Raw genomic sequence first — 15,772 nt, forward strand, 5'->3', positions numbered from 1 at the left:
CCACCTCCAGTCAACATATGTTTTTAGAGATTAAGTTTTCAACACATAAAATTTGATGACGCATTCAAACTACAGAAATACCTCTGTTTACCTCTCATTTGCTCAGTTTCCATTGGCCAAAGCAAGACATGTGGCCAAGTCCAAAGTCAGTGGGGACAGGAAACATACTTCATCCGAGTGGGAGGGGCAGGTTAGTGAAGGAATATGGAACAATGTCATTCTGTCATACCAGGTGTGGCTGCAACCTTTGCAATTACTATGGCTGCCATAGTGCCTAAATGCTGCAGCTGCTTGATCTCCCAATGTCCTACCCCACATGTATATTTCACCCCATGCTACCGCTGGTAATAATTTGAATTATCACCATGGAACTACGTGCCGTGGATCACTGGTGTTCTATTTCCCCCCAACAACAAGGTTACTCAAGTCCTCACCCAATATTACGAGCAACTCAATCTCAGAAACACATTCTGAGGACTGTTTTCTGAAGCTATGCTGGCACCAATTATAGTCACAGTCACACGAGTTTAAGACACAGAAAATGATGCTTTTCATAGTATCTATTTATGATATTTGATGAAAGACCAAATCAAATATCCAGATTTTATACATCCTAGCTAAAAGAGATAATTAATTTATTTTAAAGAAATTCATTCAAACTCTCCATGAATTCTGCTACTCAAAAATACATTAAAATGCGTGGCGTCATTCCCTTCTCAGGATCCTTACAGCAAATATTGAATAGCTCCAGAATTGTTCAGAGTTTAAAGATACAAACTCTGCAGATTTAGAACTGTGTAAAAGAATGTCCACAGGAAACTGTGAAATGGAATGTAATATAAAAGAAAATTGAGAAAACTAGTCTATTAATATCAGTCATAGTGGACAGTCACAAATCTCCCAGCAAATATTATCACTATGTCATCTTTATGAAAAGGAAACAATAGAAGATACAGGGGCTTTCCTGGAGACTGAAGATTTAGAAAAGAGATATGCAAAAACACTAATAGAAATTCTAATTCTTCCTGGTATTAGAAAAAAAAAAGTAAGAAAAAACTCTGTATTTTAAAAATCCTTTGGATTTTCAACAAGTTAGTTTATTTGATATTACATCTTGGATTTAAAAATATACATTGGTGCAAAATACAAGTGTCTCCCATCTGCAAACCTTAAGCATAAAAGTCCCTGAAAAGGATTTTCATGTCAAACAACTGCTAATCACAAGTATTTGTTTCTTACCCAAAGAAGTGTACTGGGAGTGACAACTGAGGTGATTTGCTGATGAAATCATCAAATTGTATTACCACATTTTGGTTATAAGGACACACCTGTATTCATCTTTGACCCATCATCTGTACATTCTTATAGACTGGACAGTTTAAAAGTCTTAAACATCCACACATGCAAATTAAAGATGTTATGTTATTGTCTGTATGGTGATAAACTCACTGTTCGCACCTGGTGATAAAATACCTCTCCTTAAGGAAAGGAGCATAAAGGAATTTGTAGCATGATTCTGGTGTTATCCAGTGCTAACCAGCAAGAAGAACCAAAGCTTTTTGCCTGATACAACTACATTGCCTATATGGCTGGGAGGGTATTTGAAGTCCTCAGTGGTCCTGATCTGACCTAACTCTACATTCAGAAGCATTTGTATAACATAGGGACTGCAGAGCTAGAGTGGGAAAGGAGTGAGATGATTCCACACTAGGCATGGTGGATGTCAAGAGATTACCTGTCAGGGGAGTAGGACTACAGACCACAGCTGAGACGATCAAATGTGATTATTGGCACATTTGCAACTTCCTCAACATCTTCTCCCAGCAAATATTTCCCAGTAAAGGTTCGTAGTGAAACCCTTACAAAGGGAAGGACTTGCATAGCGGGTATGCTTGCAGTTCAGAACCTTACTTTCTACCTCTCAACTTAATTTTCATTTTACCTCCCTTAGCAGGATGGCAGAAACAAATTTATCTTCCTTCAAGTTAGTCCAGGGATGATCCTAAGTCCTGGTTTGCCTAGGACAGTCCTGGCTTACCCTAACATAATAACATGTATGAGTCCACTTTCACACAGCTATGAAGAAATGCCCAAGACTGGGTAATTTATAAGGAAAAAGAGGCTTAATGGACTCACAGTTCCACATGACTGGGGAGGCCTCACAATCATGATGGAAGGTAAAGGAGGAGAAAAAGCACATCTTCCATGGTGGCAGGCAAGAAAGCTTGTGCAGGGAACTACCCTTTATAAAACCATCAGATCTTGTGAGATTTATTCACTAACACGAGAACAGCACAGGAAAAATTCACCTTTATTATTCAGTTACCTTCCACCAGGTCCCTCCCATGACACATGGGGATTATGGGAGCTACAGTTCAAGAAGAGATTTGGGCAAGGACACATCCAAACCATATCATTATAAATACTCTCGAATATGTCCTAGTGTCCATATTTGGTCACCCTAGTGGATCACCTTCCCAGTCCTCACTCCATCTCAAAGTTCCAAGAGGTTGACATACTTTGGGAAGAAGGGAGAGTGGACTAATTATTAAGTCACTCTCTTCTCTGAAATATTCATAATTTTGGTTTGTGTGGGCAGTCAGGCCCGGAAACTGGGACTTTCTGTCCCATGCTTAGGTACTGGCATCTTTCCATTTTTGTCTATGTCCAGATGCAGAGAGGCTGCATGGGATCTACAATGCTGAGAAATTAAACCTCAGTCCACATGAGAGGCAGCCTGGTATCCATGCTCTCCTTGCCTGTGGGAAGGATCTACTGATAACCTTACAGACATGAAACAGCAAAAGTGATGGCTGTCACTTGCGACATTAGGTTATAGATAATGCTGGTTTCCATCTTGCTCACCCTCTCTTATTCTCTTGCTCTCTTGCTCACTCACTGATGGAGATCAGAGGCTATGTTGTGAGCTGACCTAAGGAGAGACCCACATGGCAAGAAAGGAACCCTCAATCCAACAGCCCAGAGGAGCTGGACCCTCCTCGTGATCATGTGAATCAGCTTGGAGGCAGATCATCCCCCAGCCAAGGTCCGAGATGACTGAAGCCATGACAAACATCTTGACAGAGGCTTTGTAAGAGATCCTAAGCAAAGGATCCAGTTAAAGCAAATTTAGACCCTGACCCACTAAAGCTGTGATATCATACATCTTTGTTGGTTTGAGCCACTAAGTCTTGGAGTAATTTTTGACACAGCAATACGTAACGAATGTAGCTCTTTCTGCTCTGGGGCCTTGCATGTCTCTCTTGGATCTTATTGATATCAAAAATTAGAGAACAAAACCCTTCTTGTAATAACAATAGCTTCTATTTTTTGTATCTGATGCTTTCGTGTCTGGGATCTTGTAGCCCTGCTCCTCCCACGGTTAGCCAATACCTAGAGGCAGTAAGCAACTTGCCTATGTGTGTGCTTTGTTAAATACAATCAACCAATAAGGAGCCCACACCCCAACCACCTTTTTTATTGGGCTGGCCTCTTATACTCTGGGCCACCATCCACTGGTCCTAGTCACCCCAGAGCCAAGTGTTGGACAACAAGGGAGAGCCCTTATGCCCTAAAACCTGCTAAAATTATTCAAACTAGCCATCCTAAACCAGCTTACCCTGCTTAATCTGTTTCTTCATTAGAAACCACAATAAAACCTCTTGCCCCATTTCCTGGTCCCCAACCATTGTTTCTGCCCCTGCCCCGGATCTACCTTGCCCTGTTTAGGCCCCCCTCACGGCATGCCATGCACTTTCCTTTGGGAGGAACTATGAGTAACGTACTGTCTTTTCAATGAAAATCATCTCCTGATCTGTTGGCATGACCAGACCTCAGATTTTCTATTAATTCATTGGGTTTTAAACTCTCCCCTTTTCTTCTTTCCTCCAATCAGAGACATCTTTTGTAGTTTTGTAGGTTTAGAGGGATGCTTCATTTTCCCTCCTGCTTCTGGTCAAACATTTTGTCTGCATACCATACCCCTCTTGTTTACTTAACCACTAAATGTCAGAGATCATAGATCTTTCCTGCTCTTAGTCCTGTCCATAAGTCTTCTTTAATGTAAAAGAGAATAAAAGGATATATTGGGTAGAAAATGCAGGCGTTAACACTACAGAATATCCTGCCACAGCTGTGCATTTGCCTTCAGGAATTAATGTGAAGCTTCTCCAAAGACAGTCCTGAAAGAGAGGACCCCAGGAAATAACCGAACAGGAAATAGATACAGAATGAGACTCTACGAAGAAGGCTGGGCCTGAAGGCAACCTTAAGCATTTAAATGGCAAAGAGGGCCATCAAAAGTTCAGTAAAATGATCAAAAATGCACAAACAATGGGGATTCTACATGTAAGCTTTATTTTTAAAAGAACTAATTCTTCCTGTGCACTAGCTCTGGGAATAAGCCTGTGACTAAAATAAATTCTGCCAATAATGTTGAGTTTTGAATACCAAAAAGTTTTGAAAAAAATGCCGTTGGATATAAAATTAGAAGAAAGAAAACACACAAAGGCCCATTCTAAGTGTGCATGTATTTTTCCATTTCCTCCCACCCCCTGCAGTAAACTTATATTGAGTAGTTCATTTAATAGAAGACTTCTTGAAAACCACAGACCATGTGGTAAGGTTTGTTTTACACGGGTCACTAATGTGGAAGGCTTTGATACCTTATGTTGAAAGTAGAGCAGTCAATTAATTCCATGAGTGTGAACTTGGCATAGTATCCAATTTACCCTTAGGGGAAAGCTGCCAGGATCCAAATACTGGTTTCTAAATAAAATAAAATACTCAGTTCTCTGACTCGAAGCAAAAGCATGCTGCTTTAATTCATGAAGCATGAACTGAAAAGTCTGTCTTTTTTCTGTCCTCTTGTTTTCCTTGAAGGAATCCTAGGCGAAACTTGACTGCAGAGGCATAGGAATTCAGCTTCCTCATTCTCTGTAGAAAAACACATGCTCATTTTCCTTGCATTCTGTATCAGTCAGTGCATTATGGGTTATGCTTCAGTAACAAACAATTCCAACATCTTAGGGACCTGAAGCAAAGATTTATTTCTCCCTCACGCTGTATAACCAATGGAGGTTGGTGATAGTCATTTGTGATTCTGTATAATGGCTTGTGACCCATGCTTATGGAACAGCCACATTTCAAATGTTGCTTATGTCCATGCCAGAAAGGGGGAAAAAAACGTTCTGGAGGATCCAAAGCCTGCAAATAAATGCTCCAGTTTTCACCCCATTGGCCAATATTAGTATCATGGACCCATTAAGCATGGCAGGGCCCCAAATTCAATCTATATGAGCTCAGAAGGAGAGGGTCACTGGATTTAGGGGAGTTGTTCCAATAACTACCACAGGGACATTTCAGAAAACCAACTTGAACCACACACATAGACACCAGGCCATGCTGCCTTATTAACTTTGGTAGGGATTCTACCACATTCTAGAAGCCAAAGAAGAGACCTGGAGCCAGCAAAGAATACAAAGGTTCATTGAGGAAACCTACATACACAGGGCAGTTCAGTACATTAGGCTGAACGGGAGAACCACAACCACTTATAAAAAGCATGTCATTTATACAGCGTTTTCACCTAGCACTCTCCCCCTAGCAACCTCCACCTGGCCACTTTCATTTAAACCAAAACAACAGGCCTCAGTCCCCTGTACAGTCTGCATTTCACAAGATGAGCTAGGGATTCCGATGGTCCTCATAGATAAGGAAAGGAAATTCCAGGTTGGCCACTCTCAGATTCCTTAGCTGGGAACTCCAAACACACATTCTTCTTAGACCACAGGGTCACTCTCAGGGTATGCTTCAGTTAAGTTATTTCTGTCGGGTGTGTCTGCTACATGCCTGTGGTGGATTTTACCACTCTGGAAAGGCTCCAGGCAAGGCACTTTTCCTTCATCTCTACCAATTAATCCTTATTTCCTCTCTTGTTCATTTTAGAATCCTCTCTTTAAGCACTAAATAAGTAGTCCTTACACACAGGTGCATATTATAATCACTGGGGGAAGTTTTAAAACATCATAACACCCAGACCCCACCCCAAACCAATTAAATCAGAACCATTTAGGTATGGGAGCAGCACTCAGTCATCAGGACTTTTTAAATCTGCCCAGGTGAGTCAAATACGTGACAGAGTTGAAAAGCACTGTTTTAATACCTTAGATTAATAACGTGATTATGGCCTTCATTTCAGTATTAACCCTTTGGGAAAGCCCTGAAGGGGAAGATACCAAATCCCTGGACTTAGGCCTCCCATGATTGAGGGGAACTCTGCAGTCAGACCCTACCATGCACTCTTCAGTGCAGGAGGATCCCACATTCCAAACATCTCATCAGGTGATGACCCTTGCTTTTCTTCCCACTACCATAACAACTGCCAGAAAGCATCATTTCTAGAAGGGAAGGAAAGAAGAGAGCCAATTGCTTGACTTTAGAAACAGAGAGTCATCCTATTCCAGTTCATTATTGTGACGTAAGAAATAACTCTGTAATTTAAAAGCTGAAAATATCAATTACTTATATTCACGACAAATGTGGAGATGACAGTGCCCTATGCAGGATTATCCGGGTGACTCAACTGGCCCTGAACTGACTTCTAAATAGCTCACTCACCCAGCTGGCAAGTAGGTGCTGTGAGTTCCTTTCCATAAAGGCCTCTCCATGGGGCAGCCTTGGATTTCCCCGCAATACCGTGGCTTGGTTCCAAAAAAGAGAATTCCAAGGTAGAGGTTCTCAAGAGAATCAAACTGAAGATGTATTTTTTATGACCTAAAGTCACATAGTGTCACTTTTGCTGCTCATATACAAGTGGAGGGAACAGAGATACCATCTCTCAAAGGGAGAAGTTCCCAAAACACATAAGCAGAGCAAATGGATGGGAAATACTATTGTGGCCATTTATCAAAATGCATTCTGTCACATATTAAAAGTTATCCTTTAAATGAGAGAGAAAATTCTACAGTGATTTACAACATTAGCTCTAGGATAAAACTTATAGGTTCTTCTTACTGGATGCAGAAACCTGATTGAGTTTCTTACCCTTTCCTCTCAACCCTGCCCATGGCTTAATTTTCAGTTGTAAAATGGATATTCTTAGTAGCTAGTAAAAATAGTACCCAGCTCATATACAATGTGATTATATGTCTTTCTTTGCCTGCACTCACTATACAGTATACCTATTATCCTGACACTATACATGTTAGCATTTGCCCTAAGTTTTTATATTTTAATTAAAATGTATTTCCTATACATATACATCCATATAGGTATATATGAGAGTGTGTGTGTGTGTGTGTGTGTGTGTGTGTGTGTGTGTGTGTGTATGTATATGCCAGGATGTGTTAAGTAGACTTTTATTTCATACTTTCAACTTCTTCTATGGTCTTATCTAGTATTATGTGATTCACATATGTAACAGAGTTTTTACTGTAATGCATGTCTCTCTCTGTAAAATGACCACCGATGTCCCATCTTTTTTGCTAATCTTTTCCTATAACTAATACATCCCTTTCAAATACAGAATATACAACAGAATAATGGCCACCCAAACATGTTCATGTCCTAACTCCCAGTATAGGTCACATTACATAGCAAGAGGAATTAGGGTTGCAGATGGAATTAAGGTTGCTAATCAGCTGAACTTAAAATACCACCTTTAAAATATGGGCCTCTCCATGGGGCAGCCTTGCATTTTCTCACAATACAGTGGCTGTATCATCCTCTAGGATGCAGGCCAAGTATAATCATGAATTACTGTACCAACTACTATTGGCTTTGAAAATGGGAAAGGCCATTAACCAAAGAATACAGCAGCCTCTAGAAGCTGGAAAAGGCAAGGAAATGAATTCTTAAGAGCCTGTGTTGGGCATCTCACCTCCAGAATGCTAAGATAATAGATTTTCGTTTTTTTTAAGCCACTTGGCTTGTGGTAATTTGTTACAACAGTAATAAAAAACTAATGCAGTCATTTATGCTTTTTAAAGGAGCGTTATAGGGGTATAATTAATATATAAAGAACTGCATATATTTAATGTGTATGGTTTGATGAGTTTGGACTGCTGACCTAAATAACAAACAGAGATAGATTCCCCAGGATAATGAGCATACTCAGAACTGCACAGGGGATTTGCAAATCCAGGATATGTGGGTTATGGGAACAGTAGACATATCCAAAGAAACTGAAGAAAGGAAAAGCTTTGGCAAAGGTTTCTGTTGTGGGCATATACACATGAGAGCCCTCCAGAGAGTCTTTGTACTAATTCTTATCATAGGCATGTGTATGTGTGAAGGCTGTCCCTTCTTAAACTCTTGCCTTCATTAATTTTTGTCTCTGTGATGGTTTTTGACTTAATGTCTCTTTAGTCTGATATAAGTATAGCCACCCTGCTTTCTGTTGGTTGCCATTTTCATGGAACATCTTCTTCTAACTCTTCATTTTCAGCCTTTATGTGTCCTTATATATAAGGAGAGTCTCCCATAGATAGCATATAGTTGGGTCCTGCTTGTTATTCATTCAGCTATTCTATGTCTTTGGTTGAGAAATTTAATCCATTTATATTTAAAGTAGTTGATACAAAAAAAACTTACAAATGCCATTTTATTCATTGTTTTCTCTATTTTCCTCTCTTGTTATCATCCTTTGTGTTTTATTGATTTATTGTAATGATTTTGACTTTTTTTCTTTTTCTGTTGTGTATATTTGTATGTATATTTTTGGTTACTCAAAAGCTTACATAAAACATCTTATCGGCCGGGTGCGGTGGCTCACACCTATAATCCCAGCACTTTGGGAAGCTGAGGTGGGTGGATCACAAGGTCAAGAGATTGAGACCATCCTGGTCAACATGGTGAAACTCTGTCTCTACTAAAAATACAAAAATTAGCTGGGCATGGTGGTGTGCACCTGCAGTCCAGGCTACTCAGGAGGCTGAGGCAGGAGAATTGCTTGAACCCAGGAGGCGGAGGTTGTGGTGAGCTGAGATTGCGTGATTGCACTCCAGCCTGGGTAGCAAGAGTGAAACTCCATTTCAAAAAAACAAACAAACAAACAAAACACTTATCATTATAAGAGTACTTACAAAATTTAACTTAAATTGCATACAAAAACCTTACACTTCAACTTCACCCACACACTTCATTACTAATATAACTTTATTTTTTCATATTGTAAATCATTTAACAAATTTTTGTAATTACAGTTAGTCTTGATATTTTTATCTTTTAACTTTTTAAAATTTTAGATTAATTGGATACATATATAGATTTGTTACTCTTTTAACTTTTATACTAAAATTTAAAGTGATTTGTGCACCACTTTTTACATAACATTATTGAGGTATTATCTTACTCTGCAATTATTAATGTATTTGTCCATATAAACAAGTTTTGTGTTTTCAGATGATTTTATGTTGCTGTCAGTCAATCTTTTTCTGATTCTTAAATTCTCTGTCTTTGACCTTTGGCAATTTAATTAAAGTGCATATCGTTGTAGAGTTCTTTAGATTCATCCTGTTTGGAATGCTTTGGGTTACATGAGTCTAAATTTCCATTTCCCTCCCCCTCACCCACGCCCAATTTAGGAAGTTTTCAGCTGTTATTTTTTTGAATAATTTATGTGGTCCTTTCTGTCACTCTTCTCCTTCTGGAATTACCGTGATGCATGTATTAGTTCACTTGACTATGCTCCATGAGCCCCATGGGCTTTCTTAACACCGTTTTACCCTTTTGTCTTTTTGCTCCTATAACTGGGTCATTTAAAATGACCTGATTTTGAGCCCACTGATTCTTGCTTCTGTTTGATCAAACTTGCTGTTGATGTCCTCGAGTGAATTTTTAAATTTAGTTATTGTATTTTTCTGCTTGAGAATTTTTGTTTGGTTCTTTTTAATGACTTCTCCTTGTTGATATTCTGATTTTGTTCAGGTATTGGGTTTTGGATTTTAATTATCCATCTGAGTTCTCTTGTAATACACTGAGCTTCTTTAGGATAATTCTTTTCAATCCATTGTCAGGAAATTTGTAGATTTATATTTCCTTAAGGTCAGTTACTTGAGATTTATTTTGTTCCTTTGGTAGTGTCATATTTCCCTGATGCTTGTAGTATTTCCCTGTCCCTTGTAGTTTTGTCTTGGTGTTGTGCATTTAAAGAAGCAGTCACCTGTCCAAGTCTTTATAGACTTGTTTAATCAGGGAAAGACTTGCACCAATCAGCTCAGCTAAAGATTCTGGGAGCCTCTCAAGACTTATTTGTGAAAGTACATGCTCCACTCCTCTTCATCCTTCCTGAGAGAGAAGTTTCAATATTATGTTCCTTTTCCCCCTCCCACAGAGCCTAGACAGCTTCTGAGAGCCACTAGGGGAAGTGTATGGACATCAGGTACAAACTTCATTTCTCTCTCTGTCTTAAAGGAGAAGTCTCTACATTGTGTATCCTCTCTTAATCCTGCAATATCTGGCAACCTGCTAAGAGCTGCCTGCCCCTTGGCCCTAGATTAGACTGCTGCAGTGCTGGGAGGTTATGTGCAAGCTTCACTTCTCTCCCTTCCTTCTGAAGAAGTCTCAGGATTGTGCATCTTCTTCAAATTCTGCAATGTCATGTAGGCTACTGACTCCTGCCCCTTTGATCTGTGGTTAGGTGCCCCAGCTTTTCTAACTATGATGGTTGCTTCAATACTCTGAATAAGGGAGACAGGAGTAAGTATTTCAGGGAGCACCCCAAAAGGCTATGGATATTAAAAGCACACTTCACTCACTCTTTGAGTCCAAAGTCTTTAGTGGTGCATAGAAGAATCTTAAATGAAGGGACCAATGACTGGCTTTCTCCCAACTACTGTGCACCCCCGTATTCAGGATGCAACTGCCAAGGATGTGTGTATGGTGGCATGGGCTGCTTTGATCTTTTCTGTGCATGCATATGTCCTGAAGAATGCAGGATAGGGCAGAGCTGCCTATAAGGCTTTCTTACATCCTAGAAATCTCTGCTAACACTGCCTGGTCTTCTGAACACTGCTTGCCTCAAATGGGTTCACAGTCTCAGGCAAACAGAGATTCTGGTCCTCCCTGTTCACTTCCCACCAAGTTGTCCCTTTAACTAGCAATGCTGCACATTAAATGAACCAGAAAGTGTACCCTCACAAGACACTGACTCCGTCAGTGTCTTGTTCTTGATCTTCTCAGCCTCCAGAAGTGTGAGAAATAAATTTCTGTTGTTTATAAACCTCCTAGTCTATTACAGCAGCCTGAGAGGATGAAGACATCCTTTCTGCAGGAACAGTTAAGCTGGCGGGTTTTAGAATGTTCTGCATGCCCTGGTTGAGCTACCACACTGACGGAGTTGGGAGGTTAGAGACAGCCCCTGGGAATAGAGCCACAGATTCATTCTGTTCTTAACCAAGATCCAGTAGTTCTCATGAATAAGCCCTTCTCAGTAAGTGCCATGCTTTTGATCAGATTCTAGAGTCCTGTGAAATGGTTGGTTTTGACCATTTTGTCCACTTTTAGAATTGCTTTTAGGGGAAAGGATTTGAATTTCCCTAGTAGGAACCACTCTGAGAGTAGATCTTAAAGTTCCATGAACTCATCAGAACAGTTTTGATGTTTGCACACAAACACACGCATGCGCACATCCACACACACACATCCACATACACTCTGTACTCCCTTGGGCATGGCTATATAATACTATTAATCACCAGTGAGGCATGTGTTTTAAATTAACATTTCCCCTGGTAGTGGGGATGACCACACAATTATATTCACCCTCTTCTCGTCCTTGTGACCACCACAGTTCATTTGCATGGTGACTGTTCAAGGTAAGAAGCATTGTCTATCCACGCATCTAATTTTTCAGTGCAAAATTCAACCCCCCCACCCCTCCACCTCACTATAATTAGTAGCACATTCCAAATGCCTGAGCTAAAGCGTGCCTTCAGCTCACATGAGTTTAAGGGCACTAAAATTGTACCGGCTCAAAGTGTAACAGACCTTCTGCAATACTGCTATAGCTTCCAGGGTGCTTTGAAATATTTTCCCTTCAGAAAAATTCACGAGCTCACACTGAAAACATTCTGAGAAAGCTTCAACAAAATAAGGATAAAGGATTGTTTAGATATAAAACAGTCAAATCTTTTTCATGTATTGTCTAAGCTGATCTGATTAGCTCATGAGAATAACTCCAAACCCTTGCCAGAACATAACAGGTTTTCTACATAGGTCTAGTTGGAAAGAGAAAGAAAAACTATATACAGCTGTTCCAAGGCTGGGAAATGCTGTGCAGATCTGACAGCAGCTGTTTGCATGCCAAATAGTTTCAGCAATTTCTAATTAAATCCAGCTCAGGAGAAATTTTATGATCTGTATCACATGATTTCTGTCTGTATCTGGGATGCCTTTTCTCCCCCTTTTAAAAGAGCCTCCAGTGAAGTCTGCCTATTTTCTTAAACTTAAAGGGCTAAGTAATCTAGAGGCAAAAATATTGTTTTATTTTCTGGCGTTAGAACACCTGCAGTATTCCACTGCCAAAGTTCTATAGATGCGGGACCTTCAACCTCTTAACTCTAAACACTGAGCAATTGTGGGTGAATGGAGCGAGAGTTGCTCCCTTCCTATAGCTCCTCCACAATGTCTCTATTCAGAAAGTGAATGGAAGGCACATTTGTGCTTTTCCAACTTCGGTTCAAGACTCCTAGCTAATAATCCTAAATTAACCATAAGAATATGCCGGTGTGACATTTTGCCAAACACTTTCGCGTTTATTATTTACACTTTAAAGCAACCACCTGAAGGAAGCTGGGCAGATATTATTATCCCCATTTTAGAAATCAGAACACCAACTCTCTCAAACACTAAGTTATTTCTGATAAATATGAAGGTTACATAACAGTAGTTGTCAGGTGAGAACTTGGCAGCAGACTTTCCAGTCCCAAGGCCATTGCTGATTCCACATGGCCCACTTCCTCCCTCACCTCATTAGCTGGACAGACAAATCCATCTGTTCCTACATTCGCATGGTGTCATTTGAATGCAGGAACCAGTGGAACCAGCATCCCCAAGAATGTCTATTTATTCTTCAGGAAAATTATCCATATATTTGAATACCTCTGTGACTCAAATTACATTTTTCTATCACTCAACGGAAATGTGATGTCACTTAGTTCTATGTGGGGCTGATATGGCTTGATATGGAGGCACGAGACAGAGCTGAGAATGCACTAGTTTTAAATACTAAGTAGCTGTAAATACTGAAAATGAAGTATTCTTGCCTGAATTGCACAAGATTCTCATTTCTTTGGTACAAAAGTCACAGAACTCAGCCTATAATGCACACTTTTAAAAGCCCCAAGGCCAATGGACTAAAAGAACGTAAGCCACACTGAAATAAATATCTGTCTGTGAATAAGATTTTCATCACAGTAAACAAAATAACCCATCACCCTTTGACATGTTTATTCAGACTATTAATGCTTGTTTCCATGTGATACCACATTCCTAGACTATTGGTAAGTGTGTGAGGGGCCTGTGGACACTTTTGCCCCATGATTAATGAGATCAACCAATATCAAAATATGTAATGGGACAAAATTTGATGAAAGTACTTGACTGCCAGCTTATTTGATTGCTCTCTGAGTTTATTAATCAGGGTAATTATTGCTAGTTATTGCAACAGAAAAACCCATAAACCAGTGACATAATAGCAAAAAAAATCTAGTTTTTACTTACACAAAATGTCATGGAGTTTGGGCAGCTCTGGGTGGGTAATTCAGGGGTTTAAACTGCTCCTATGGGATGTGTTAAAGCACCAAATGTGGAAGTAGCAAACATCACTTACATGCACATGACAGTGGCCAGTTTCATTGCTCCAACTACACAGCAGGAACGATTAGGAGAATGTGGTCTTCCTGTATTCCCAGGGAAAGGAAGTATTATGGGAAACACAGAGCATTCTATGCAACAGGGCTTTCTCTGCAACCACACCATTCCAGAAGCACCACATACTCCATTCTGGACAAATACCATACCTAAGGAGAGGAACTTTGCAACCTTGTCAACAGGAAGGGTCACTAATATTAGATAGGCTTCTCTGTTAGAGTTACTCTTAAAGCCTTAGACTCCTGCTTATAAAGACTGGGAAGAGACAAACAGGGATAAGAAGGTATTGAGTAAAAGAGAGCTGGGTAGGCTTAGCTATCCAGACCTGTCATTTAAATTTCTTAATCCAATAAAGATTTTCTGCCAAAGGGGTGTGTGTGTGTGTGTGTGTGTGTGTGTGTGTGTGTGTGTATTTAAGCATTGCTGAACTGGATAGTTTGAATAAGCATCTTCAAATCTTAATTGTCCATGGAATTTTTGATTTTCACAAAGGACTACTCATGTTCAACGATGTTCAAAGGCATTGAATGAGCCAAAGAACTCTCTCCCTTATAGCGTTATTTATTCTTTTTGTGTAAAACAGTGACAGTTGATGTACTCTTGTTCTTATGTCATAAGCAGTTATTCATTTCTAACAGCTTTTCTCAGAACCGACCGAGAAAAGATAATGTGATACCACCTGATTATACTTATCCCTTGGTCCATGTAGATGCTGTTTCTTATCTATTTAGTCATCACTTTACAGATATTAGATCATGATATTCTTGAATTCAGTTTTTTTCGAGGCTTAAAAAACCAAGCTAGATAGATCAGCTCCAGACCCTATGCGGTCAAAATGTTTTGTTTTTAAAATTTCTTCTTGTAGGGACACCATCAGTCTTACACATCTATATCCTGCCCTCTGTTATTCCCATTTCCATGACTGAAAAAAGTGAGAACTGCTGGGCGCGGTGGCTCACACCTGTAATCCCAGCACTTTGGGAGGCTGAGGCGGGTGGATCACAAGGTCAAGAGATCGAAACCATCCTGGTTAACATGGTGAAACCCCGTCTCTACTAAAAAATACAAAAAATTAGCTGAGCATGGTGGCACGTGCCTGTAATCCCAGCTATTCAGGAGACTGAGGCAGGAGAATTGCCTGAACTCAGGAGGCGCAGGTTGCAGTGAGCTGAGATCGCGCCATTGCACTCCAGCCTGGGTAACAAGAGCGAAACTCCGTCTCAGGAGAAAAAAAAAAAGTGAGACCTAAAATAATTTTACCAACCTTCCAGAATACATCGAAGAGTGAAGTATGGATAAAATAGGGAATGCTAAATTTCAGTCATACGTCTTACTCTGCTTTCCAGGTTAGCTGCTCAACTTTTGCAATGTGGATTCCTTGGGCTCTTTAAAAATATAGTATGCCTTCAGATTTTAAAATAAATTAAAAAAGACCTGTCAGTTCTCAACAGCTCTGATCATGTGTTTACTATACATATTTCTTTCCCCAAGGGTGTAATGATGTATGTAAACCTAATAGAATCTGGATTTCAGTTTCTTATAAAGCATAGTCCATACCATGTTGGCATAGACTATATCAAATTTTCTCTCATCTCAAAAACATTTCAGATTCTATGGCCTATGAGCATGTCAAGAGACAATTTTCTGCCAATATGAGAGAGTTGTACACTTCATGTTCAAAGTAGAATTTGTTATATCTGAAGACAATGCAGTGTAGCACTGGGAATTTTGAATGCATTACAGACAAAATGAAAATGGTCAATAACGCGGATAGCTGTATCTATTTCCCCACTTTCCAAGGTACACAGTTTCTTTTTTGGCTTAGAAAATTATACATTAGAAACCAAAGAACCCTGTTAGGTCATTTAACTACTCTGCACACATTTCATATACTTTAAAG

General features: G+C 39.7%; 1 long non-coding RNA gene across 1 annotated transcript in view; it reads left to right on the plus strand.

The window, feature by feature from the left end:
* Window positions 1-6,218: 6,218 nt before the first annotated feature.
* LOC104652092 (uncharacterized) overlaps window positions 6,219-15,772 on the plus strand; it is an 83,280-nt gene continuing 73,726 nt past the window's right edge. Inside the window, exon 1 of the long non-coding RNA XR_745438.1 lies at window positions 6,219-6,342. This is a non-coding gene — a long non-coding RNA (uncharacterized LOC104652092). The remainder of the gene's footprint in view (window positions 6,343-15,772) is intronic.

The sequence above is a fragment of the Saimiri boliviensis genome, chromosome 1, assembly GCF_048565385.1.
Source record: "Saimiri boliviensis isolate mSaiBol1 chromosome 1, mSaiBol1.pri, whole genome shotgun sequence".
Taxonomy (NCBI): Eukaryota; Metazoa; Chordata; class Mammalia; order Primates; family Cebidae; genus Saimiri; species Saimiri boliviensis.